Source organism: Phyllostomus discolor, chromosome 6 (assembly GCF_004126475.2).
Source record: "Phyllostomus discolor isolate MPI-MPIP mPhyDis1 chromosome 6, mPhyDis1.pri.v3, whole genome shotgun sequence".
Classification (NCBI taxonomy): domain Eukaryota; kingdom Metazoa; phylum Chordata; class Mammalia; order Chiroptera; family Phyllostomidae; genus Phyllostomus; species Phyllostomus discolor.
In genome coordinates this window covers 41,316,033-41,343,867 of record NC_040908.2, presented here as the reverse complement: position 1 = coordinate 41,343,867, position 27,835 = coordinate 41,316,033, and the positions used below count along the sequence as shown (strand labels likewise).

The following is a 27,835-nucleotide window of genomic DNA, read 5'->3' as shown; positions in this document are numbered from 1 at the left end:
CATTTTATAAAGCAAAATTCCTGCAAATGCAAATTAATGAAGTGCAAACTGAGAGCTCACACAGACACTGACAGTACAGAAAAATATTCATCCACATGGGGTGGTCAGAAAATGGTTCAGAGAGAGGGAATTTGAACCATTGGTGGGTCTGTGCCAGTTAAGGTACCCACATACTTTTCTGTTTCTCTTAGTAAAGGGTCTGGCTATTAAATTAAAAACTAAGAAAATTTTTCTACAAATTCATAACTTTTTGAATCCTGTGAGTCTAAAACTTAGTGTTTCTAATTTGTTATCTTTAAAATATGAGAAATGGCCAGACCTTCCTCAGTGATTACACCTTGGCATTTATAAAGTTTTTTAATATCAGAATTAAATATTTTTTGGAATCAACATTTGGCCCTGGAGAAACAAAAGGAACTCACTGATTCTAGATTTTGTAGATTTAAAGGCTGTGGTACTCATGTATAACATGCTTACCTAGTAATATTTTGATGGAAAGTTTTTGTTTTGTTTTGCTTTTTAAACTTCTTTTAAAACAGTTAAGGGTGAGGTAGGCGCATGTGCACTTGGTGTGGCACTGTGTGGCTCCCTATCACACAAAATAACACCTTAATAACACCTACAACTTGCCAAATGTCTTTTGAAAACTTGTCTTCTGGGTTATAAAAACAGCCCCCAGTAAGCTGCTGCTTTCACCGCATGGAATGGAATGAGCCACATATTTCCTCCTTTTGCAAACAAGCCCAAATCAAAACACATAGATTGAGGATTGAAAAAGACACAACAAAAATACAATTAGCAAGCCCCTCACGAAAATGCCCGCTCTAGTCTTGGGGTGCAGGCAATCCCTAGTCAGTGATCCTCACTAAAGACAAAAATATTTGCTCACAGCAAATGCAGCTGCAGTTAATAACATAGGCAATATCAAGAGCAGATCTGAATGCACACATGCCAGTAAAGAGATTTTCATGATTTCAGTAAAGAAAACCCCACCTTCTACCCCATTTGGGGCCAAGAGCGAAGCCAGGCAAATGGAAAATATGCTGGAAACTGTGTTGGGACTCTCCAATGAAAACATTCCTTCCTTTTTCATTTTAACTATTTGATACAGCCATGCTTCAGAGCTAGAAGATGAATCAGAGTCACCACTTGCCCTCCGGGCAAACCCGCCCTAGGAGTGTTTTACCATAATTGCTTTCTGAGATGAAGGGGCCACTGAAGGATGTATTTACTATTTTCAAGCCTCAGGGAGTATGTGTGATGTATGCTGCCAACTTTAGTCACCTGGTAAAGGTGTCCATTATGGAAGGCACCTTGTTTTCATGTTTAATTCCTGGCTTAAAGTATAAGCCCCTGTATTACTGACTAAAAGATAGCCAAACTCCACAAGAGGGTGTTCGTGTGTGTGTGTGTGTGTGTGTGTGTGTGTGTGTGTGTGTTTGGTTTTGCTGTTTTAAAATCTGGCCTCTGAGCAGAGGAATTGTGCTAAGGTTGGGGAAGTCTTTTAATTCCACTCAGCACCCCCCCCAAAAAAAAACAAACCCAGAGTAAAACAGAGAGGGAGTGCCAGCTAGCAGGAGCTCTGGGTAAACCTTTTAAATCCAGCCTCTTAATGGGTTGGGGACTTTTTGTTTCTTTCTTCCTTGATTTCCCTAAATTCAGGATTCAACTCCTAAGCTTCCTAGTCACAATGCAAAGGGAGTTTAGTTTTTAGAAGAACTGTATGACTGGGTCTCCTACGTTTGGGTGGCGATCATGGACCAGCAGAGTTTCTCCTTACTAGTTGCTTTTAGGATTGCTCTAACTATCTCGGGGTTTCTAATTCTTTTTCAAAAATCTCATTTTTTACCACCAATAAAAAGCTTGTTTAGATATTGATTGCCTGTTACAAATAATCTATTTCTACTTCATGGGAAATTCAAACAGGTCAGTACCAGGGCAATGATTTTTATTTTCCATTCAGCATCTTTCTATGGCATTCATTTTAATAAACATCTTTCTACAGTAGCCATCTGTGTTAAAACTACTATCTTGGTCAATTTCAAAGCCATTTGGGTGGCTTTAAAAACAGGGAATCCTAGACTTGGGAAGAGAAAATGACATTTCCAGGCCAAGTTCCATGAGCACACAACTCAAATCCAGATGTGACAGCTGGCCACGCAAGGCCATGCTGTCCCCATACTCCTCCTCTTTCATATGCATTGTCATCTCAAGTTATGGTCTCAAGTTATGGTCTCAAAGTGGACTGAATACTGTGAACTGGATCTTAATTATGTTCCATCTTCTATTTCAAAGTAAACGCAGGGTGAGATCTGTACAAGATTTGTTGGTTCATTTTGGTTTTCAGACGCTTTCTTCAGCTTCTTTATCCATTAAGACACTCATTTCACTCACCTATCTCAAAGGTATTTTTAGGGTCAAATGAGGTCTGTGAAAAGGCTCCAAGAAAGGTGAGCATTTATTATTGAAGTGGGCAGAACAATGGTCCCTCAAAAAGGCCCACATCTGAATCCCTATACCCTGTGAACAGTTAGATTATACAGCAAAAGGGAATTACGTTTGCAGATGGAATTAAGGTTACCAGTTGGCTGATTTTAAAAGAGGAAGATTATCCTGGATTATCTAGGCAGCCCAATGTAATCAGAAGCAGCTTTAAATGTAGAAGAGGGGAGCAGAAGAGTGAGTGTCAGAGGGATGTGATGTGAGGAAGACATTTGCTGGCTTTAAAAATGGAAGGGGGTATAAGCCAAAGAATGCAGCCACCTCTAGAAGATGCTAAAGGTAAGAAAGTACACTCTCTCCTAGAGCCTTTAGCAGGGAACACAGCCCTGCTGACACCTTGATTTCAGCCCAGTGAGATCTATTTGTGCAGTTTCAAGGCACTACATTTGTGGTGGCATGTTACATAGCCATAGGAAACTAATGCAATTATTAAAATGACCGAACTTCCATGAACTGAAACAAGTTCTAGATGGATTATGAGAGCTGAGTGAAATACAGTGAGTGCTCTCCCAGTATCTGCCTTGTAGGTCAGCAAAACACATTCAATAAGGGAAAGAGCTGGCAAGAGCACACAGCCAACCAGGGAGTGGTAAAGCTCAGACTGGAGCTGCCCCCAGGATACCTCGAGTAGGGGCATGTGCTAAAAATGACAAAAGATTGATATGCATCCCATCCATTAGATGGGAACACCCTCACGCCAGCTGTCACCAAGATGGGCAAAAGATCCCTCCCATTAATGGTTGTCCCTCCACTGGAACCACATCTACTTTGCCTCATTTGGGTCTCCCTTACCCTTTCAATTCTTTCCAGGCTGTTCTCAGCTCATTTCCTTGGTAGTAGGCGTTGGAGCTGGCCTGGCAGGAGCACTGCGAGCTGCCCTGGGGCCAATCCCCTGGATCATCACCTCTGGCCATTAGGTTCCAGACTTAGGGATAGGGGCAGAGTAACTGAGCGACTTCATCTTTATCCAAGTGTTGCTGGAAGATCATTCCTGCTTCACATACATCTCATCAGAGGGCCTCCAGGGACAGAGGCTGAGCAAATGCAAGATTTTAAAATTATTTTCCTCCAGCTGTGCATTAATATTTTATTTCAATCTTGCCCCACAGCCTGTTCAAGATGAAAAGCTTGAGGGGGTTCCAAAGGTGGATCAGAGCCAGACTGATTTTTGCCCATGTCTCCAGGCCCCAGCTATCCCCCACCTCCAGCAGCCTTATCATTAAAATGAAAATCCTGCCCTGGAGAGTCCTCTCTTCCTGCAGATTTACACACACCCAGCACCCCAGCCAGGCCTGAGCGGCTCTTTCCTGGTCAAATCAGCTTCCACAGGGGCGTCCACTCTGACCCACATTCCTGGAACAATTTCTTTTGCAAATCAGCAGGTTTTAAGCAAACAAGGGTGCATTTAAGGACACTGAACTCCACAATTAGCTGAGGGTAAATTTGGCAAAGCATCTGGTCTGCTTACCAAAATGGAAATACAAAAAAAGTTCAGCCTTTAAAATGAAACATTGACTGTGTGAGGTTAATTTTGTGCTAGTCTGCTTGAGGTGGCCCAGAGAGGCCCTGGCTCCATACAAAGGGTGAGAGACCAGGATTGCTGGGGCTGCTAGGAGAACCATCTGACTGGGACAGATGCCGAACACAGAGACAAATATAATGTAACGGTGCTAGAAAATGAGAGCAAATAGCCGGTCATCTTTTGTTGGCATCTCCTAAAGTCAACTTTCAGTAGGCTTTAGCATTTTACTAACTGTGAGCATTAGAATTGTTAAAAGGATACTCTGGATTAATCAAAGATCTACTCCCTGATCTCTTGGACCTTAGAACATATTTTATGTGAAAGCCTTGTGCCATTCTTCTGTGTAATGCAAGGTCAAAAGGTCAATGAAACAATAAAAAGGGCAATGGAGAGGAGAGAGTGGTGGTAGCAAATGTATTCACTAGTAAACCCTTTGAGCCACTTACATCTCATGAATATTTTGAAATTTTGTAATCCTCCCCTCTGAGAATCAGAAAGGCCAGTTTGACATAATATTTCCAAACACTGGAGTGAAATAACACACACAAAAATCAAGAAGATCAGGCAAGCAGGTTTTCAGGCGGAAGAAGTAGGCGATCACGAAAGTAAATATTATCTTTGCTCCATTTTTGAGCAGTAGGTAGTCCCTGATGTAATAGAAATTATGAATCAGGAAACTCATGACTGCTCTTCTTTTATCCCTCATTCTGCTTATCCGAGGAATTCTTCTACAACTCTCTACTGGCTGCATCAGTAGCAGTATGACTATCCTTTCTGGTCAAAGACAAACTATTCTAAAAAATATAAGAAACAAATAACATAGGGTTTCTGTAATGGTAAATACAGACTTAGAGACATGAAAAAGTGTCAAAGCATGCATATAGAAGCTGGAAACTATAAAGAGGTTGTTTGGAGTAGAGAGTCCTCGCAGACCACAAACTGAATGAAAGTCAACAGATCTTTAAAGAACCAGAGGAATATTTGTGAGGCCAGAAACAAGACCACAACATGTATGTGCTAGGTATAATTGGGGTAGTTAGGTACCTGTGACTTTTTAAATTTAAATTAATTACACATACACAAAATTTAGAATTCAGTCCCTCAGTCACACCACATTTTGAGTGCTCAATGGCCATGTGTGGCTAGTGGCTACTGTATTGGACATCACAGACACAGACTATTTCCCTCATTGCAGGAAGTTCTATCAGATGCCACTACGGTAGAGATAGAGAAGCCCTAGAAAGAGTGTGGACAAGTACCACCAAAGTCACTGGGAAACAGAATCTTTGAAAGGTGCAACAAACACTAAGTTAAGTTTCTTAAGCTCTGAAAGGAAAAAGGTGAGGAGAGACTAGGCTTTAAAACCTCGGTAACTGTTGAGTCAAGACCAGCTGTTTCCCACTTGTTTGAACAGCTAAAGCAGGAAGCTTGTAAGTTAGTCATAAAGAACCCCTAATTGTGAGGGTACTGGACACTGGAAGAGAATAAAAAGAAACTGTCAAATTTGTAAATTTGGGAGAGATCTAAAAATAGCATAGTGCTTTGACATTCTGGATTTTGTATTGGGGGATTGACTAGAATGAACTTTGTCTTTAAAAAAAACCTTGGATACTTTTTATTTTTTATTTTTTTAATATATAATCTTTATCATATTTTTTCTATTACCATTTAGTCCCCTTATATCTCCCTTCCCCCAGCAAACACTACCTTGTTGTCCATGCCCATGAGTCCTTTTTCTAGAATAAACTTTGTCTTAATCATTAATTTGCCTTGATCAGTTGAAGTCTGGTATATAGAGTACTTAAATGATAGACACAAATGAGGGTTGCTCTGTGAATCCCTTAGGATTTTGTGGGGGTTTTTTTCGGTCCTTCACACATAGGGTGGCTGTCATCCCAAATCACAGCCTTAGATCTTGACCTCAAAGTCTGGCCGCTTTCACATCACCCATAGTCTCCTTTGTTTCCAAAGAGAATTAGAAAAGCTCACCTAGGTTTTCCTCTGAGCAGCCCATTCAATGTTCTGCCCAGTAGTAGGGTAAACAGCTAGGCTTTGGAATCAGACAGTCCCATATTTAAGTTCTAGCACTTGCTGGGTAACACAGCCAGTCATTTAACCATCTTATTAGACACACTGTCCTGGTTGCAAGTAGCATTTTCTAAGAAAAACTGAAAATGTATTGGTGTCTATACTGGGAAACCAAGGGTCTGCTCCCCACATAAAAGGAATCTACATTTTAGGATCTCTCACTTACAATTATTCTATTTGGTCACCAATTTAGTTTAGTAGTCTTTTTTGATTGAAACTGATAAAACCCCAACCCAAACTACCTTATTATTAACAGGGAATTTATAGGCTCATGTAACCAAAGTGGTTCAAGAGTACAGCAAACCTCGACATGGTTGAATATAGGGGCTCAAATAAGATCTTTCTCTCCTTCTTCAGATAAGGAAAATGATTATGAGAGCCAAGTTCCAGACTTTACTTGACAAGCTATCCAGAGACAAAGATTATACTTTTTCTAGGAAAAAAAGTCTCAGGAAAGTTTCTGGTTGGTTCAGTCTGAGTCAATGCCCATTTATGTATGGACCAGTCATTATGACCAAGAGGATAAAGTGCTCTAATTGGTCAGGCCTGGTTCACATGTTCTTTTTGCCTAAGGGTAGACTGGATAACCCATATTCAAACTACATGGATTGACTTCCTTACAGGAAAGAGGAGCCTTGAGTGTTCTGTGGTTCATAACAATATGCTCATTGCAACTTGTCAGTCTTGGTTTCCTCATCTGTAAAATGGGAATAGAATAGTTTTCCCATAGAACTAGTATACGATTAAATGAAGTAACTTGTATAAAGTATCTGGAACACTGCTCAAAAGATGATAGCTAATATTTTTGCCAAGCAATAATTTACTATTATTTTGTTTAGGACACATGGTGGTTTTGTAATATATCAACTTAGCTAGGCAGAACTGATTTCCCAGAATTCCCTTCCCTGTATGTTTCTAATTAGCTTAAGCTACAAGAAAGATTCCTGTGTGAGATTTGGAAGGTGGAGGTGAAGCAGCAGCCATTTTGTGACTCACACATATCATCTGCTGGCTCACCTTGTTGGTGTGGGGTAGCAGTTGAGCCTACAATAGGTCCACCTTCCCCTGGAACCTTCTTCAGATCCTCCACCTCCTGGGCCAAGTGTGTGTGCAGTCTGGTGATGGAGGATGCCAGCTGCTCCTGCAGGACATGCATACCATCAAGTCACAGGCAGTGAGAAACCAGCATGGGTTTCAGTCCTTTCTGGGCTCCACTTCATGCTTGTGGGTTCTAGCTTGTCCTTGTTCTCCACTCCTTTACACCCACCCGTCTCCCCTGGGAACTTTGAGCATTAGACCCAAAGACAATAGCCTTACCAAGACTTCTTAAACAGCTCCAGAATTGCATAAGGCCAAATCCCTGTCTCTGTCTGTGAGGCTGTCTCTCTCTCTCTCTCATACTCACACACACACACACACACACACCCCCTTTGAAGTGATTTTCCCTTTCTCACTGACCTCTGACTGATGAATTCAGAACCTAATTTTTCTAAACTTCCCCAACTTCCATTTTGATTTTAAAGGAGAAGCACAAATTAGGATAAAACTAGAGCTGACAGTTAACCTTCAAAATAATAATTTTTTTAAAAAGCAAAGAAAGAAAATAAATTAAAATACCACAGCACCAACCACATTCTAACTACCCCCCACAGGCACAATAAATAAACGAGATCAGTATCCTTTATTATTGATCTGGCATTGGCTCATACTTGCCCAAGGTCAGTAACAAAGCTAATGTAAGAAGCAACAAAATGCGCAAAGGGGAGGAATTTGATTATAAATCAAGCCAGACCCCTTCTGTCTAGTTACGTGTAAGCTTAAGGCCAGTGAGCGAGCATGTCCATCACACCCATGTATATGCACCATGGGAATTCTGGCCACATGCCTTTTTGCACTTGGAGATTTGGCTGGGTCCCCGGTGGCAGCTGCCCAGGACAGTGTTCTGTGAACTTCCTCATTCCTGCCCTCTATACAGGAAGCAACAAAGCAGTACATGTTGCTCCCTTCTCTGCGCTGCAGGGAACTCATAACAGGCAACATTGGCTAAGAAAGGAAGCATTCCCATCCCGTCACATGAACTGAGGTGGATTTAGGAAAATGTGAGTTCACTTCAGGGCTCCATCAAGGCATCTCTCAGGACAGGGAAGCTCATTGGCTTCTTGACCCACCCTCCCAACTCTGTGTGCAAATCTCTCTTCTTGGACATGCCCACCTGAAATATACCCACCACAGTCATTTATTGTGGACTCAAGCCACAACCTTGTGAAACAGTTTAGTCTTTTTTTTTCCTTTGTAACAGTAAGTAGAGATCCTCCCAGCAAGGAATGGGAGGTTTAATGGCAGCTGGTGGGGCTTTTGTGGATTAAGGAGATATAGGACCCAGGCAGTAGGGCAGGGGAGCCCTGAAGATGCAGTCCAAGTTCTGGGAGCTGCCATAGCATGAGTGGCTGGGATTGCTCTGGCAGAGCTGTACGCCAGGGGTCCCTTCAAAGTAAGAGATCACACATAAAGGAATGTAGAAAGGCCCTGAGCTTCCCTCTGCCACAGCTTAAGGGCGCATACCTTCCTCTTTGTATCTCCTGCATCAAGTCAGGGGCCTGGCCCACCGTGTTCTGAATGGTAGGTCAGATGCCTCTGGCTTCCTGCCTCTCATCCTAGACCTCACCTCTGATTCTAACTGCAGTTTGTCCTCGCCTCACCCTGACAGCCGCTTATCTCAAGAGCAGACTCGCATCTTTTGCTTCCTCTGTTTTAGGGTTTCTAGGATGCCGTGGACACTAGTGGGAGTCCACTTAGCACTCACATATGCACAGCCCTGACATGTGGGGGAGTTAACACCGCCAATGGAAGCCTCGAACAGAGAGCAATAGGAGCTGCTGGATGAATGCCTCTGCTGGCTGATCACCAGGTGAACTGTCCTGAGAAACTTTTTTTCACACTCCTCAAAAGGTTCTGGGTGGGATTAAGTTCCCCTTACAGAGTGATGACCTTGATAAAACACCTATATTGGCTTTATTTCCTTCCCTCCCTTTCCTCACTTCTGCTCCCTAGGATCACCTCCCCAGTCAGCATACAATCCCTTATTTTAGGCTCAGCTTTCCAGAGGAAACCCAGGATAGGAAAAATAATATTTTTGTGTAATTTAAGTAAATCCCAGAGCCCCATGAGGCTCAGCCTTGGCAGGAAGTTCAATGCACTGTCCAGCAAACAATATGGCATCACGGAGAAAAATATTCAATCTTTAGTATTTATAAAGGTACATCAAAGAGAACCCAACACTTCCTAAATTCTCTTTGTCTGGGCCCCAAACCACCTCACAGACACTCCAGGACCCCTTGAATGCCAGTCTTGCTCTCCTTTTTCATCTCTCGTATTTGGCTTCTCCGGCTTAAACCATACACACACCTCGCTACAGTAGCTGTTCTGCTTCAGTTTCCCTGAAAAGCCAGCAGCGATATCTCTTTGGGGTGGAGGTGGAATAGGGATTCCTACTCCCTCCCAACGCCCTTTGGTTCTTGGGAAAAAATAGACTGCAAGTTTCCAGGGTGTAAACATAGAGCCTGGCTTGCCTCGTGCCTAGAGAGATGCTACAGAGAACACACTTTCCCTGTCATGACACATACAGAAATGGGCATTTTTGTATCATATTCCAGAAAATGGATAAAACTCTCACCCCAAAGGCCAAGAGGCTCCCCCTCTTGCTTGGCACAGCACCGCCGTTCGCAGCACACCAGTGTCAGACCGCTACAGGTGGGAAGGCTGCGGGACGTGCAGGGAGTGACCAGGACCCTCCACACTGTGGTGGGTCCTGAGAACACGTGCAGAGTTGGCGCGCACTCTCTCTCTCTCTCTCTCAGCTTCCAATGAACACAAGCACTTGCTTGACATTTTTCTGCACTTTCTTACATTTTCCAACTGCCTCCCTGCCCCCATCCGCACATTCCACAACATGGCAATTAATTGTTCTCCGCTGCTCAGCAGCATTGGTGTGCATGACCACGACTGCAGTCCTGCTTTGTTCCCAGTTTAATCAGTGGCTGTCTCTGGCTGTCCCTCAAAACACAGACAAAACCAGCCAGCTGCAGACCCAGCTGTCCGCAAGCCCCAACACTGGCATTCAAGTGGCCGCAAGAGAGCCCATACAGTGCCCAGAGAGAGCCCATTCTTCTCCTTTCTCCTCCTAACAATCGACAGGCTCTAAGAAAGGAAACCATGAGCTCTGGGCTTGGCAGCGGCCAGGAGGCTCTTGTTAACAGCTTGCCTTCCTGTTTATATAGGGTCTGGCAAAACTGTTAATTTCTCTCACGGAGGTGGCAAATGGGAAAACCAGAAACACCAAGGAATAGCAGCCTGGAAAACAGCCTCAAAGGGACTTCTTGAAACGAGGCAGAAGGCTGGAAGTGGGGGTAGGGAGTAGGGTGGGATTATCTTGGGTTCCCAGGCCCAATGAAGAAGATATTGGCACTTGGCTGTCTCTCCAAAAGGACTCACTGAGAACCACTCTGTGGGCATTCCTCTCTCCATCTGTTTCCCTCCGAAGAGTGTCATGGCTTGCTCAGTAAGCATCTACCTTAACACCTGCAGAGTTTCCCAGTCATCCATGAGCAACCCTGATCTGGCTCTGAAGCTGAAATCCCTCCAGGAAATACTCCAGGACTCCGAGTCCCTCTGCTAGCCTGCTGCTTCCCCTTTACTCCTGAACCCTAGACAGTGTTTCTCTGCTCCGGTTATCTATACCCTGAAAGCATCTGGGGGAGAGTCTGGTTTCATTGTTCTGGGGAGGGACCTAGTGCTGATCTGTTTTAGAAGCTTCTCAAGTGATTCTAATGTGCAAGCCAAAGTTGAGAATGTCGGGGAGGAAAACCTTTTCCTCTGCCCTCTTAGGTTCAGTGACTGAGGGATTGCCAATTTAGCCATCAAAAGACAGATTAACAGGAGGAAAGGAATACAAATTTATTAATATTTTATGTGCACAGAAGCTCACATAAAAAGTAAAATTCAAAGAAGCAGTTAGACTCAGGAACTTACATGCCCTTTTTAACAAACAGAAGGTTTGGGCTTCGAGGGACAATAAATTATGGGGAAGTGACTAGGAAATATATGGAGAAAACTAGTGGAAGATAAGGGTAATTTTAGTAAGGCTCGGTTATGCAGACTCATCTTGGTGCTGAATCAGGAGTTGCTCTCCTCTTCCTGGCATGGGAGAGGGGTACATCCTCAGAAGGAAAATCTATGCCACCTTCACAAAGAGAAATGTATGCCCTCCTTTTTTTGTGGATAAGGGAAGGGCAGAGAACTCCTCCTGCACCTATTGCTTCTCAATCACCTTCAGCTCAAAATTATCCTTATTCCAAAATAGCATGTTTTGGGGTGGCATATCCTGATCTCCTTTAAGAACTACTGTGAAGGATAGATCACTGTTGTTGTTATTTTCACTGTAAATTATTATTTTAAGTTAAATGTTAGCTTATCTCAAAGGGTTGTTTGTAGGGGTGGGGATGGAGGCAAGGAATGAGATGAGAAGGAAGTGGATTCCAACAGTCACAGCTCTTGGCTGGGGAGACAAATAGTTCTGAGTTGACTGAGACCGAGGGCGTGGTGTAGAGAAGTGTTCTTTGGGATGTGAAACATGGGTGCTAAATCTGGGAAAGTCATTCAGCCTACTAGACCCCAGGGTACCGCAGGCTGCCTTTTACATGATTTCCCTGGACTCCTGAGCCTCTTGAAGAAAGGGGAAGGGTGCCTTATGTTTGCTTGTATTCCCCAGTATCTGCCAAACTGTAAATTCTCATTATCCAGTTCCTAAATTTGCTGCCTCCTGTTTAATTCAACAAAGGCCCCTAGCTGCTATTTTATGTAGGAATGTTACCATGCTTTCATGGCCTGGAGAAAGACAGGGCTGTTTGTTCTAGAGAGAGAAGCAGCTTCAGAGTGGGTGGGAGAGCAGGTTGTAGGCTGAGCCTTGGGGAAGCATTTGCAAGCCTGTGGACACAGAACACTGGGGCTGCAAACATTGCAGAGAAATGGAGCTATTCTTACCACAGTATAGAGCTCATTTAAATATCCCTATGCACACAATTCTTGTCAAAGGGGCTGGATTGCAAAAATTAGCTGTTTTGGAAGTTTATCTATTATAGAAGGAAAAATCAAGATTTTCACGCACGTTCTCTTTGCTTCGATTTTACACCAGGGAGTGAAATGAGGATGTGTGGATTTGTGGAGAGCCCTACAGCTCTCTACTCGAGGCTCTTTGAGGACTCTCAGAGCCTGGCCGACAAGCCCTCTCCATGCCACCATGCTGAACCCCTCCCATCCTCAGCATGACTATCCAGAGTTCTTACAGGGCCTGAGGACCTGCCAGGGTCCTGCCTATCTCCTGTCTGGGCTCTTACCAATCCCCTCTTCTTCTCCTTCTGTAATGCTCAGCTTAAGCCTAAGGATCCTCCAGGAAGTCCTACCTCCCCCCCTCTCTCTCTCCTGGAAGCTTCTAGAGCAAGCAAAGTCCATATAACAGTGCCAACATCCCTTTGTGATCCATTCTGGAAGTAACCAGGTCATCAGTTCTGCCAAAATTTCCTTTGCTGATATATTCTCTGTCCACCCACCTCAGTCCTGGTATTCCTGAGACCACGCGAAAACCTGGTGGTTGTGGTCTGCCTACCTCCTCAGTAGGAGTGTAACCAGTAGGAAACAGCCCAGGTCAGACATGGAGTCAACAAGAGGCCCAGGGATGCTGCGATCCTTGGCTGCTTCCTTTACTCCCAGTGGGGGGAGCTAATGGTGGGGGGAGAGGAGGAGAATATTGTGTCGGCTCTGCTGCCATGCGGCCCTGGCTGTGAGTTCTCTGATGTGGCCACCTTCCCTGGTTCTGTGTTGTAGGTGTCCTTCCAGAACTCCCAGGGCCACAAGCTGTCTACCATCCCTGCTGCAGTTCCACTGTGTTCTTGGCTCCCAAATCCTAGCCAGATCCTCAGCCCAGACCCACAGGGAACAGCTGAACACATGATCAGGAACCAGCTACCTGGGTTCTGACTATGCAGCTAGATCCTTCTGGCACCTTATTTTTCTCATTCATCAAATGACACCTACTTACTTTTGTTAAAGCGATTAGAACAGTGCTTGAGACATAATAAATGCTGGTTATTGTTACTTAACATTCTTTTAATGGAAGGGAGAGAGGCCACCTAATTTGTGTTAGTCCTGCACCCTGAAGTTTTCCCATCTCTGGGTTTAGTTCTTATTGTTAGAGGCACTTCTAGCTTCTCTAAAAGCTTCTAACCTCACCCAATCCTGGGTTTCTTCATGTGCTGTCCTGTGCCTCCCAAACAGACTAGCCAGGGGCAAGTTCTTAAATGGTTGTCTTTAATCGCCACCCTGGTGTAGTCTATTTCAAATTGTCTTGAACATGTCTTTTTTGTTGTTGTTGTTGTTGTTACATAAATTAACCCATTCATTATTGGCTAGCAATGTTTCATTTGTGGAGCTTCTACTGGTCTTTCAATTCCTTCGGTCTTCTGATAGATGGCAGACTTTACTGTGACAGCAGAAGTGGTGTTGTAGGTCCAGGCACCACTAGCAACCGTTTTCATGCAGGAGCCACAGTGCCAGGTCCCCAGTGCTCGCCTCTTCATCTTGGTTTTGCCACAGAGGGAGCAAGTATACCTGGCGTGCTGGCCGATTTCAATTTTCTTCACCATTTTCCTGAGGGAGGCACCATAACAGGTGCTGTATTTAAACTTCCTTGGTGCATTTAGCCTAGGCCTCAGTGAGACCGACACTCACCATTTTGCCACTGAACTTGTCAGTCTTGATCCCCGAAACTTCTGTGTGCTTCCTGAGGAAAGCAATTCTGTCTTGTACGTTTTATCTCCCAACTCTGCCTAACATAGTTCTAGGCATTGGATGAATGACACATTAGGACCTGGAAGAACCCAAAAGCGATTTGCCACCTGCTAACATACATAAGACCGAAAATAACACCAAAAGGACCTCCTTGACCTAGGACATCTGGGCCTTTGGTAAGCTGGAATTGTGGAGTGACAATCAGCAGAACTTCCAGCTCTAGCCTCTGTCCACTCCCTGAGATCTGGAGTAAGCCCAAATAGCTTATTTGGGAGACAGATAGGGGAGACACCAGTCAGAGCCAATAAACAGGCATGCTTCTCTTCCTTAGTTTTATTTCCTCAGTGGTGCACCAAAATATGCTGAGCCTAGCGTCTGCAGTAATAAAACAAGCACAGCCCATGAACGAGCTATAATTGCAGGCTGCAAGGAAAGCCCCAAAGCTCTGCTGTGATTCTCCATGACCACCCTTCCTTTACTGGGGAGGGAGCTGTTTATAGCATCTCTCGGGTCCCTCTGGCATTTTAGAGCCTTTGTTGGAAAATGCTTTCAGATTAGCATTAAGTCTGTGTTATCCTGGAAGAGACTGGATGAGTAATAAGTGAGTTAACCTGCCCTGTTTTCCACAAAGAACTCTAAATCCCCCCCACCCACTTCTCTGAATAAAATATCTGTATTTCCACCCACACTCTCAGCTACCTGCTGCAGGGGCTGAAACCCTGCCAAGTTTTGCTTCAACACTACAGCTCCTGGAACTGCCAGAGTCCTGTACTCTGCGTCTCAGTTCTTGCTCTGCCCTGATAGAGATAAAGGTATATTAATGGGGCCAAGGGGTCCTCTGCCAGATGGGCTGCAACACAATAGACATCCTATGTTGGTCTTATTTCCCCAACTGGTCTCTAAACTTCCCAGGAGGTGGACAAGACTTTAGCTTCTCTGCCACAACCTTCCAGTCAACAACTTTGCACACCTTCAGCACCCATAAAGGCTGATGACTTGCTGATTGCTCTTGGACTGGCCCAAGGTCAGAGGCCTGCTCTGCTTGGAATCCCGCAGTCCAGATGCTGCATCTTGAGAGTCTGAGTTTCTTCTCCATTGCTCCATCCTCATACTCACGTTCTTATAGTGTAGCTCCCTTTTGAGAAGCAACAGCTTTCAGCCTCCAGAAGGGAACATGCATCTCACTGTTTGCAAATAGCCTTTGCTTGCTCCATAGGCACTATCCTCAGGACAGACCCAGGTGAGAAGCCCTTGGGAGGGGAGAGGTTCGCTCAAATAGGGGTCTTGGCTGTGGTCTTCTTTCCCAGAGAAAAAGCAAGTAACCCTGATCTTTTTTTGATGAGCCATCTGTGGCACACAGGAAATAATAAAGTAAACTTGATTTTCCTCCCAAGGAAACGTTTCAGGCTTCTCCTTGTGCAGGGCTGTGGTCTTGCCAAGAGAAAACGACGTGAGGGAGGGGTCAGTGGAACTGCAGGGAGCTCAAGGTGGACCCAGCCCACAACACATTGGGCCGACCACACTGAAGTCACCGAGGACCCTGTGTGCCTGGGCCTCTGGCCAAGGTTAGGCCTGGTTGTCATCCAGACAAAGGCTGCTGTGCCATGAAAGTGTGCATCCATGGACACAGCCTCATGTAAAATGCCATAGGCTATGGGCAAAAGTCTGCCTGCAGGTATTTGCTCCTCTAGGAGCAGCTATAAAAGGCAGGGGAATTTTGGAAGCAGGAAGTGAGAACTCCACATAGGAACATTTAGATTTCGGGTTTCAGGTCAGAATCTAACAGAAGATTTGATGTCTTTCTGTCAATTTAAATGTCCATTTAATTCTCCCTCCAGAGCTGGCCCCAGGATCTGCTAAATTAGGAAAGAGGACTTAGGGCCTTGGAAGTAATCCTAGGGGTGGAGGCGCAGGGAGAATAGAGAGGCTCAGAATAGAGAGAGAAAAGGTACCCCCCACCCCCTCCACCCACACAGACGTGCCTGGCATGGTGAGGGAAACTGACTGAGACTAATCTGCCAAAGGGAAACAAACCAACTGATGGGGAATCTTCCTAGAGCTCGGAGACCTGGAAGAAGGAACCACTGGCTGGCCTCAGAGGTGACCTTGCTTTAGAGGTCAGGAAAATCCGAGGACACACTCTGGAAGAGAATATTCAAGGCCAGAAGAATATCAGGAGACAGAGGTAGAGGTTGTAGAGAAGGGGAGGAGATGGGTTTCCTCAAGGGCAGGGGAAGGGAAAGAGACTTGACAACTTGAGCCAAACTCATAGCCAATCAGCAGGACCCTGGCTGCCCAGAGCAGCTGACAGCCAGGAGACAGCCTGCTTCTAGGGCACCAGACACGGCCTCTTCCCAAAGACCACAAAGCTTTAGCCAACAGAAAAGCTACCTGGGTCTCCTGGTGCATTTTCCTACTCTCAGGAGCCATGAATGTGCCGCTGTCTTCTGTTTCCCTGACCTTACCAACTACCCTCAGCAGAACAACTGGATAGTCTCCAAATTATATTCAGTATTTGCCTCCCATTACCTGGCAACGGGCAACAGGCAGACTGAGTAATTATTACCTTTATTTTAAATTTTGTTTTCTTGAAATAAAATTCCTTGGAAAGAACTCTGAAAGTAAGGAAAAGAAATCCTAATTTGGCAACACCATAAATTTTTTTCATTTTTCAGGGCAATATAATCTCTGGCTCTTCAATTAAAAAAAAAAGAGAAAGAAAGAAAGATGAGAATTAACTGGAAGTGACCTTAGCAAGAAGCTAAATTAGCCCAGGCGGTTTGAAAATGAAGACAAAAATCTTAGAAAAATTCGCCCTTCCCTATTTCACATGTGTTACAGGGCTAGGCCATGTTCACACATCACCCCACCCTGGGCTCACTTTCAGGGGAGGGCTCAGCAGTCTCTACAAGCCCAGCCACTTCTACTGGACCTAACCTGAGGCTGAAATATGCCATCAGACAACACAGAGACGTGCATTCTTATATGATGAGAAGACTGTATAGCATATAAATGTATGCAAAATAAATACTAAGTGAGGGTCTGAAATAACATAAAATGAATTTATTTGCACATTTTCTGGAAAAATAAAGATGTTGTTTGGCTTGGCCCTCAGGGAATAGATGCCCCAACAGAAGGTGGAAGGGGTGACTGCCTGCCATGGCTGGACCTTGCATGACATCAGACTGAGCTGACCCCTTAGTCCAAGGTGACCTTCCCATCCAGTCCCAAGGCAGCACTTAGCTCTGTCAAACTCTCCTCACCACCTTTAGTAGGTCCCCTCCCAACTTTAAGGGCTCCTTCACTCAGTTCTCTAACAGAGATCGTGAACGGCAGTCCTTTCGGTCAGACTTGCTGACACGCAAGGATAAGTATCTTTGCATCTCTCACGTGTGTACATGCCCGTCCTGTCCTATCAGCTGCACCGTAAGGTCCCTGCAGTGACGACTCTTACTCTACTTCTCCTGTTTCCGAGGTGTGTCTGTGATGAGCACTGCATCTCCACTCTCACAACCCTCCTCCTCCTCCACCAACCCGCAGACGCACCCATGTACACAGCAGTTCTATCCAGCAATCTAGAAATTAAACATGGAGGCAGCAAACACAGGAACAGCCTAAGTCGGGGCCCCACTCGTGGTTGTACTGGCAACTGATTTTTTTTTAAGGTGACAAATGTGACTGTCCCTTGGACTTCAGGCCAAATGTCAAATGAAGATGTGGAGTCCCTGATTCTGTCACTCGGGGGTCTTTTTTTCCCTCCTTGAAAACCTGATAGGGTGTGGACAAGGGTAGCAATGTGCTGACATACCCCACACCTCCCCATGCACGGCCCTGGCTTGAACGACAGCCTCTTTAAGAGCAGGGCAGAGATGGTGCTGGCTGTTCACACAGCATCACATGGAAGGCCCAGGGCTAGGACTCACAGGCAGAGATGAAGTGGAAGGGAACTTTTAAAAGGCAGGAAAGGAAACCACTCCAGCCCTGCACATTGACCGAAGCCTCCACAGCCCAGGTTCTCCCAGGGCTGCTTTCACCACTAGTGACCTAAGCCTTCTGAGCAAGACCCAGTGGACCACCCGGCTGAAGGCACTGAGGATTCATTTCCTCTGAAAGGGGTTCTGAGTCAACAAACACCACGGTTTCACAATTAGTGGCTGCTCTCCGATTACAAAAGAAAGCAGATAGAGAAGGGAGGCGTGGCAGGCACACCTGTCATTGACCGCAGGCCCAAGTAGGGAAGCTCACCCCCTGCCTGAGGCCCTGCCACCTGGTCCTCAGAGAGTGTCAACCTCTGTGAACACTTGGCCTCCTGTGCTTCTGCAGCTTGCAGGAGCCCCAGGGGCAGCAAATCCGGGCTCTCCCAGCCCTGAGTCACCACAGCCCCACCTAGCCCTTCAGCCAGAAAACAGAAGCACTAAATTCCAACCAAAGGCCCAGAGAGATTGAGAGGATTCAGAGAGGGCCATCAGTGGGCAGTCTGGCAATGAGACTGAGCAGAACAAAGCAGGACGAAGCTCTGCCAGAAGCTAGAAGAAACAAAACCTTCGGTTGGCATCTGTGGTGGAGGTCTTGGCTTGGTGCCAGGGTGAGGCTTCCCAGAAATGTTTTGACAAGGATACTCCGAAAGTCTCTGTGGTGCTTCCAAATTCACGTGTTCATAGAATGTTAAAGAGGAAGAGGCATCTTCTGAGGTTTTGTAAGTCTTTTCTCCTCTCTGGGCCATAGCTTTCTTATCTGTACAGGGAAGGGCTTGGACTAGATCTGCAGGCCTCGACCCTGTCCTCACATGGATACCACCAGGGGATGTTACAGTCCTGAGCTTGTGATATCTGAGGTCGCTTCAAAGTATAACCCCAGGGACAGGTCCGGGGTCCATCAGTGGAGGAAGTACTGTGTGTGACAAGACTGACCAAGAGTTGAAAATGGTTTAAGCGGGGTAATGGGCAAATGGGGTGGGGGCAGGGTATTCTGGTCACTCAACTGGTTTTTCAAAATAAAGTTTTTAAAACCCAAAGTACTAATACCCTAAAACTATCTATTCCTGGTGCTCACCTGGACCTATTAAATCAAACTATCATGAGGCTGGGGCCCTGGCATTGGAGATTTTAAGAAGGCATCCCGGATGATCCCAGTGTACAGCCAGGATGAAGAGCACAGAACTAGACACTCTCCATGGTCCCCACATGCAGCTGACCACCCACAACTTTGACCAAATATAAGAAGTCACATTCAGCCCCACCTTTGCTTCAACTTCCCCCTACTGGATCCCTTCCTCCCAGAGGGGAAATGATGGGAGGGGCTGAAGCAAAGACCCACCGTTGTGCTTAGCGCAGGGAGCCCCTACAGGGCCTCAACCCCAGGCCCTCTGGTTAGCCCACTCTGCCCTAAAAAGAATGGTGAATTCTCAAAGCTGCTTCTCAAGGCCTCCTGGGCCACCGATGCCAGCTCAGAAAGGGCCTGGACAGGACCAACCTCTCTCACCCATACACTGAGCTTGAATTCGAGCCTCATTTTCAGTCTTTTCCGGTGGCCAAGCAGTAGTCGGGCCTCTCATCTCTCTGAAAACAGCAAGTCACATTCCTGTTGCATTTGGTTTGACTTCTCAGCAGACACTGAATGTTTCTGGACTGTTTCCCAGCATCCTTTTTTTCCCCTGTTGGATTTAAGCATCTGGGACCAGGAAAGAGCAAACAGGCTCAGTTTGGATTTCCACTCAGGATGCTCAGTTTCCTGGGGCCGCCACATGTTCCACCTGCTTTCACTGTGCCCCACCCCCACCCTCCTCCATGATCCTGTCCTACCAACTGGTACAGACCTTTACATTCCAAACTCCTAGCAAACTGCTCAGAAAACGCTCTCACTCTCTTGCACTCTCTTGTGCTCTCTCTCTCTCCCTCTCCCTCCTCCTCTCCCCCCCCTCCCTCCTTGGACCTTTTCTGAAATGCAGGAACTTGTAGGTTATGTTTCTACTTTTCACATAAATGCTCCCCACTGCCTTTCTCTACCTGAAGCTGGCTTCCCTGTTTGGCATTTGAGGCCTTTCCTATTACATCCCTATTTAAAAAAAAAATTAAAAATTCAGCCTTCTGTTTTGGTCTTGCTGGTGTGCCTATGTTTCCCAACATACCTTGCTCCGCTCAGGCTAATCGTCCTGCTTTGAAGAATGGATTGCCCTTCTCTTTCTGCCTGCCATCTTTTGAATTTGTCAAACAAAGTAATAATAGAAATTAAAATGTCCTGAGCACCTAAACTGTGCCAGCAATGCTAAGCACCTTACAGGCATCATCTCACTCATTCCTTACAAACCCTGAGTCACTTTTAAAAACTTTAGACTTACAGAAAAGTTGCAAAAATAGTAAAGAATTCTGCACACCCCTCACTTAGCTTCCCCTAATGTTAGCATCTTACACAACCATAGTACATTATGGGACTTCTTTTTCTCTCTAATGTTCTTTTATTCCGTCAAGGATCCCACATGTTGTTTAGTCGTTGTTGCCTTGTACTCCTCCAGTCTGTGAATCATCCCTTTAGTCTTTCAGTTCTTTCAAGACTTTGACTCACTTAATGTTGCAGGTTAGTTACTTCATAAAAAGTCTCCCAGTCTGGGCTCATGTGATATTTTCCTCACAATTAGATGATGTTACGCACTTTTGGCAAGAACCATATTAGTGTCAAAGTAAGGAACATTCACACCTGTAGAGAATTTCTGGTGACTTTATTTGAGTCAAACTGACAATTTCTGGGAAGCAGTATCTCAAAGGGTTGAGAAATGCTCCAGAGAATGGCAGTTTATCACCTCACTTTGTACGTTAGAATCAAAGGAGGAGCCATAAAGGGGTTAGTTGAAGTCCATTCATTGGTGACAGATTAGGAGAGGCGAGAGAAAGTGAAATGAGGAAACCTCTGGGATTGGATAAAAGGTAAAATGATAGACACATACCTCTTTTGCACAGGTGAGTAAAGGATAGTTAACAACCAACAATTAACATGATAACAATAAGAGGAGGTAGATTTGTGGTCACAGATTGTGTGCCCAAGGGGTTTGGGAAAAAAGGAAGTTACCTTGATATTCCAAAGACATGTTATAATAGATGCAAAAAGAGAATAGGCTTAGTTAAGGCAAAGATTGACCTTTGTTAGGGAAAAATACTGGCCTAGGATGGGAACAGCTTTTAGTTAATAAGTTTGATTATAGACCATCCTATGTGGTTACTTTCTGTCTCTGAATTTGTAGGGCCGCCTCACAGGCCTCCCCTGAGCTTGGCAGGTTTATTATATGTGGCCCCTTTTCTTCCACAGAAGTGATGTGTGTTCTTCTTAGTGCATCACACCAGGGGTTTGTGATGCTGATTTGTCTTATTATAAATCTGTCATGTTAACCTTGGTCACTTGATTATCATGGTATCTGCCAGGTTTCTCCATAATAAAGTTACTCTTATTTTCTTCATAACTGCTATTATATCCTTTGGGAGAGAAACTCTGAGACTATACAAGTTTCTCCCGTTTCTCCTCCAGCTCCTGCACTGAGTTTAGATCCATCTGTGGATCTTGCCTGCAGCAGTTATTACTGTGTGTGGGCCCGGAAGGGGTGCTGTCTTTCACAAGGGTCCCTATTTTCTGGACGAGGACACTGTGTTCAGATCTGAAATGTAACTTGCCCAAGGTCCTAATGTTAATGTTGCCCAAGGTCCTAATGCAGAGTCAGATCTCGGACACCAAAGCACTGTCTCTGACACTAAGCTCTTTGTTCTCTTCACTGGGGAGTGAACCATGTGCTGTCCCGTGACACCCCTTGTCCCCCACAGATCTTCCATGTGTGGTCTCCTCCCCAGACAGGCTGTTGGTTTCAGGAGGGCAGGAACTGTGTCTCCAATCTCACTCCCCAAACTGCCCAGTGCAGTGTCCTATGACCAGTAAGTGCTTGTGGACTGACTAGTCCTGGTGATACCAGGGGCCCACCTGACTCAGATTAAAGTTTAACTTTAAGTTCTAGATCTAGAAATCACCTCTCTCTCTCTTTCTCTCTCTCCTTCTGTATGTGTGTGTGTGTGTGTGTGTGTGTACACACCCACCCTTTCAGAGACCCAGCCTTTTCCTCCATAATCAACAACCCCCAAGGCAGAAGTTGTAGCCTGGACCTGACCAATGATAGAGCACAAGGCCTGGACCTCTGGCAGGCTAAAGATAACGTTTTGACGTAAGTTATATTTCAGCTTCTGAGCAATAAGGCAGAATGACCCCTGGGCTACTTTCCCATCAAACCAGACAGAGGGACAGTGGAATAGACCTTAGAGCTGTCCTCAAGACCCGAAGAAATGCTTTATCACCCTTACCTCACCTCCAACCAATCAGCTCTCAGCAGGCTCCTGAACCCACACTGTCTTGTGATTTTGTCCTGTATAATCTGTAACCTGCATGCCATCAGGGAGTCTGGGCTTTTGAGCGTCAGCTTCCCATTCTCACATGGCGCCATCCATAATAAAATAGCCAACATTTCTCCACTGTGGCTGCTGGCGTCTAGTGTTCGGCTCTGTCAGTGCCCAGTGGGCGAACTCTCTCTGTTCAGTCACACTGGGAGAATCGAAGTGGAGGAGGAGATGGAACCAAAAGAATGTCCAGCTTCTTTCCTTTTTCCCAGCTCAAAAGATATTAAGGCTGCAGACACACCCAAGTCTGTCCAGAAGGGGACAATGGTGGGTGGGGTGTCCCGAGGGGCAGGAGACTCAGGAGAGCAGATACCACCAGGGGTGTGTAAACCAGAGGTTAGCTGGTGGGAGGGGCAGGAGAAAGTTCAAGAGAATAAGCCCACCGAGTGAGAGGCGGAGGGAGGATCTTATCAGGCCCATCATTTTAAATTGAATGGCCAGGCCAGTTGTGGGACTTTAAAGAAGTGCAAAGTGGAGCTGACTGAAAGGATTCAGGGGAAGGAATTTACTGAACTCATTAGCCAGAAGTGTAGCCTGAAGAGGCCTTTTCAGCTCCAGTGTTTCCCCTAATTACTAGAGTCTCTGTGCCTCTAAATTCACATTTATCCATGATACAACACGTATTTATTGAGCGCCTTCCATGTGGCACCACTGTACCAGCTACTGGGAATAACACTGCGCAAACCCGGGGTCCCTAGCTCACTGGGGAGGGGCAGGTTTGAACTGACTTGTCTTTCCCAGGCCACAAGTGGGTTAGTCTATGCTAGAGTGAGAAGTGAAGGGACAAGCACACCCCGTGTGATGTCCTGCATAGGCCAGAGAGGGTCAGTGACTTGTCCAAAGTCACACAAAGTGGCATTTCAGGTCTCGTGATGCTGATTTGAGGGTTCTCCCTTTGCTAACACATTTCTTAACCACCTTTGCTCACTTTCTGATGCAGGGGGTGGAAGGAGGAGGGACCTGAGACACCTGTGGCAACAGAAGGAGGTCAGGGGGACTAGGGAGTAGTGGGGTGTTTATGAAGATGTTCATGCAGGTAGGGCCAGGACCACGGCTGAGGGCAGGTAGCTGGATGTGTGGGAAGCCTGGCTGGTTGAAACATGGTTTGCTCACAAGGAAAACACAGACTGAAAACACCGAGAAACAATGCTGGAGGCCAGTTTCAGGCTTCGGTTCCCAACTCCTCAGCTCTTTGCTTCTATAGCAACTGTCAGCCCACTGAAGGGGCCACCAGGGCCGAACGCCCAGGACCTGGACTTCAGGTGTCCGTAGTGAGAGGCAAGTGGAAGTGAAGAACAGTGGTGGAGTTGAGTGAGGGGACAAGCACTGGACTGGGAGTGGTCTTCGGCTCTCATCCTAGCTCATGCAGGTTATCCAGACAAATCTCTTCACCTATCTGACCCCTGGCCACCCGCTGGATGCAAAATGAGGGCTGGGCCTGGTTCCGTAGTTTTCAATCTGAATTAAACAGAGAACTTGAGATTCAGTAGGACCCAGGCATACCCCAGAGATGGGGTACAGGGGGGCAGAAATGAGACTCAGGATCATGCCTGGTTAACAAGTGCCCCCAGATGACACTGGGCCATCCCCCATCCTGGGCCATGCTTTGACCACCAGTGGACTTAGTCATTTCTGGGGTCCATCACAATATTTCCCTGAAAAAGTCAGGTTCTTTGGGCCAAGTAGAGGAGAGGCTACTACCTTTCAGGGGTCCCCTGCCTGTTGGTGTGGGACAGGCCAGCAGGAGAAGAGGCTGGGCTGCCCCACTGGCCAGACAGGGTGGCAAAGCAGGACACCAGCCCACAGGGAATGAGCACAACCCACACTGGCAGTTAAGCTTGCGGAGGCTGCAGAGGCAGAACCTCTGGATAGGGGCAAGCCATGCTGTCCGTTCAGGCCTCTGAGGTCATGCTCACCTCCACCCCCCTCCCATCCCTGGCCTGGTCACTTCAAATCCCAGCCAGGCTAAAGGTCACTTGAACATATTTGTATACCAGAGAGCAGTGTTCAGGGCCTGAGGTCTGGAAGCACCTTGTGCTGTCCCAAATTTCAGGACAGCAACAAGCTAAAGAGAACTTACTAGAACCCAGGGGGCTGGCTGGAGACCCCAGAACCCAGTTTTCCTGTGGGAAATTGTGTACTCAACAGTTCATAGCTCCGAATCTCAGCTTGTCCCACTGTGCACGGGCCATCAAAAACCCCATCTTTCAAGGGTTTCTTCCTCCATAAAGCTGCCCCCCTACCAGCCACAATTACCTGCTTTTTCTTCTACAATGTTGTGAGTCATCTTAGTGCTGACAAAGGTGGGACTGTCCCATTTTTGTTCACCTGGGAGCCTAGCAGACAGCAGGTGCTCACCAAATTAGAAATGGAATTGAACGAGGCAAGGGTGAGTCTTCCAGTCCAGAATGTGAAGAAATTATTGTGTGGTTTGTTATTTTAGATAAGTCACTGATCTAATGTTATAGATGGCCAGAGTTTGGTAAAATAACCATTTTTCAAATAATATGCTACATTTCCCATTAATAATAAACTGTTCCCAAAGTAGTATCAGGGGATATTTGAAGGAGCCCAAAAGATTGACTGCACAAAGTAGGAATGGCAACTGACAACACTTAGCATCTATTTTTTTCAGAGCTTTAATTTGAATGACTAGCATCCTACCTTATATAACAAAAATGGATGAACTATTATTTTGGTAAATGGGGAAGGTATTTCTCCTGGAAAGACAGGCAAGACCAGAAAACCTGCATTCACAGCTAGTAATTATGAAGGAAGCACAATCTGAGGACAAAGGGGTTCCTGGGGACTTAGATCTTCCCCACGGAAAACACAATTAGGAACTTGGGTGTTGGAGTGCTGGTGGAAGGGCAAAACCAACTTCATGCCTGGGTCTGAGGTGGCCCCTGGCGGTGAGGGAGGTTTGGGTGCACCAGGTTCTGCAGGTTAACAGTTGTCCCTGGAGCCAAGGGGCCTGAGGAGAGGTGTCTGCAGCCCGTACTAAAAGGACTTCACCTCAGAGAAAGCACTATTTATGGAAAGTATGACTGAACAAAAGGCAAACTTCAGGACAACAATGATTGTGTTTGGGTCCATCTAATAGGCTTGGAGCAAATCCTTCCAGGGAAACTGGATGAAAATGAAACCCGGGCCTGACACCTGGCTCCCAGGAGAGGGTATGTAACAGTGAAATCTTTAATTGTAAGGTTTATTTTTTAATCTATTTTATTGATTATGCTTTTTACAGTTGTCCCATTTTCCCTCCTTTATTCCCCTGTGCCCTGTACTCCCCACCCACCTGCATTCCCCCCACTCTTAGTTCATGTCCATGGGTCATACATATAAGTTCTTTGGCTTCTCAATTTCCCATACTATTCTTAACCTTCCCCTATTTTGTACCTACCATTTATGCTTCTTATTTTAGAGTCACCAATGGCTCTGAGACACTTACAACAAAAATGTGGCAGAGAGAAACCCGGAAGCTCAATGACTGAGACAAAGACCTGCAGCCACACTCCAGAGGGTGTTCGCCTCTTGGGCCCCTGTGACTGACTCACCTCAATGGCTCAACTGCAGCACAGGGAGGAAGGACAACTAGTCGGCTCCATGGAACCTCAATTTTGTCACCTATAACAATGATTTCTACCCATAGGCTTGTTGTGAGGATTAAATAAGATCACAGCAGGGCTAGCAGATGCTCTTCTTCAGACCAGAGCAAAGGGCACCTTGGCCTGGCTACATAATATGTAACTCTGCATTCTGGTGTAGAAAACAGAGGTGCTATGCAGTTACTCCTGTAACTGAATAAGACACAAGTTCCATTGTCCCTGATTTTTAGTATTTAGAATTTTGGCTTTTTGATTTGTCCTCATTGCTTTGCTTGTTTAAGGAAAACAACTTCATCGGGACCTGAGAAAAATCCAGTACTCACAAATGTTAATAGCAACATGATAGTTTTATAATGCTACAAGGACATTTGAGCTGACTTTGAATGTCCTCTTTTCCCCTCTGGTTAGGAGCTCACATGGACCACATGAAAATTCAATTAAGCCACACAGTTTGTTTTATAAGTGAAGTTAGTGTGGAAGGCAGTGTTGGCATTCTTTGTGGAAACGTGTTAGCCTGGTGTGAGCACTCACAGAAGTCTCTTGTTGTCACAGGCTGGAAAAGGAACTAAATGAGAATGACGATGCTCTAGGCAGTGACTTGGTTGAGAAAACTGGGCAGGAAGCAGAAACATGGGCACTGCATGAAGGCCACAAGTCTGTGACCTGAGACTAGCCTGCAGTAGACAGCCTTGTAATTCTGAGTGACTTTGCCTTGAGTCATGAGGACAATAAAGAAGTTCCAATGAAACAGCCTCGTAAGCCCAGATTTATACAGGTTTCAGTGACGAACAATGAGGGGCCAGTGAGGGGTCATGCCAAGGCACTGCGGCAGACTCCCCGAAGAGCGGGTGTGCCTGCCCCCACGAGCGGATGTGGAAGGCACACACGCACCCCCAACACACACAGATATGCTGCCTGTTAGTCACGAGAACAACCCACTGATTCTCAATAAAATCTGTGGCATTCTCCCCACTGTGACATCTGACTGAAACCTCTCCCATGAGGGGAAGCAATTCTCCAGCTACCTTACAATTTTCAGTCAGAAATTCTACAAGCAGGGAAACCAAAGGACCCCAGTATTACACTTCTAGATATTCACACCTGAGAAAGGAAGTGGTAGAAAGTTGTATATAAACTTCCTACCAGCTTTATTCATAATAGACTGTGACTCTTCTTTAAAGACTGAGGCTAAGTTTACTTCAAAACTAGAATTCAGTTTCTCTCAAACTGTCTGCAGGATTTCATACTGGCAGAGTGTCTGGAGACGCCTCTTGAGAGAGTCTCTGAGAGCTGTCATGCTCAAAAACATTGAAGAAGCCTAGAGCACTGTCCTGGCCCAGGGGTTCCTGCAGACACAGACATACTAACCAGCAGTTGCAAGCGCCTCTCCAGAAAGCCAGCTTGTCTTGGATTTTCTGCTCCAAGCATCTTCTGGCCTAAGTATCAAAACCCAAGTGCCCATCATCTGGATCATGGGGGCCAGGTTGCCGAGGGCCATGTGCCTGGCTCAGCAGTATCACACACATCACCTCTTGATTATCACCATCAAGACAGTAGTTTACGCTATACCCATTTTGCAGGTTTTTAAAAAGATTTTATTTATTTTTTGAGAGAGGGGAAGGGAAGGAGAGACAGGGAGAGAAACATTAATGTGTGGTTGCCTCTAGTATGCCCCGTACCAGGGACCTGGCCCACAGCCCAGTCATGTGCCCTGACTGGGAATCAAACTGGCCACCCTTTGGTTTGCAGGCCAGTAGTCAATCCACTGAACCACAATGGCTGGTGATTCTTGAGCTGGGATTGAACCCACATGGGCTGGCTCCTGTAGTAACTGAGGTCGCTGCATC

General features: G+C 45.8%; 2 long non-coding RNA genes across 2 annotated transcripts in view; one reads left to right on the top strand and one right to left on the bottom strand.

Annotated features, from left to right (window-relative positions):
* Window positions 1–27,835, bottom strand: part of LOC118501104 — a 77,057-nt gene that overhangs the window by 22,133 nt on the left and 27,089 nt on the right. The window lies entirely within an intron of this gene.
* LOC118501103 lies at window positions 1,556–26,960 on the top strand. The gene is made up of 4 exons (XR_004903690.1): window positions 1,556–2,781; window positions 5,220–5,317; window positions 14,002–14,130; window positions 25,805–26,960. It is a non-coding gene; the product is annotated as an uncharacterized LOC118501103 (long non-coding RNA).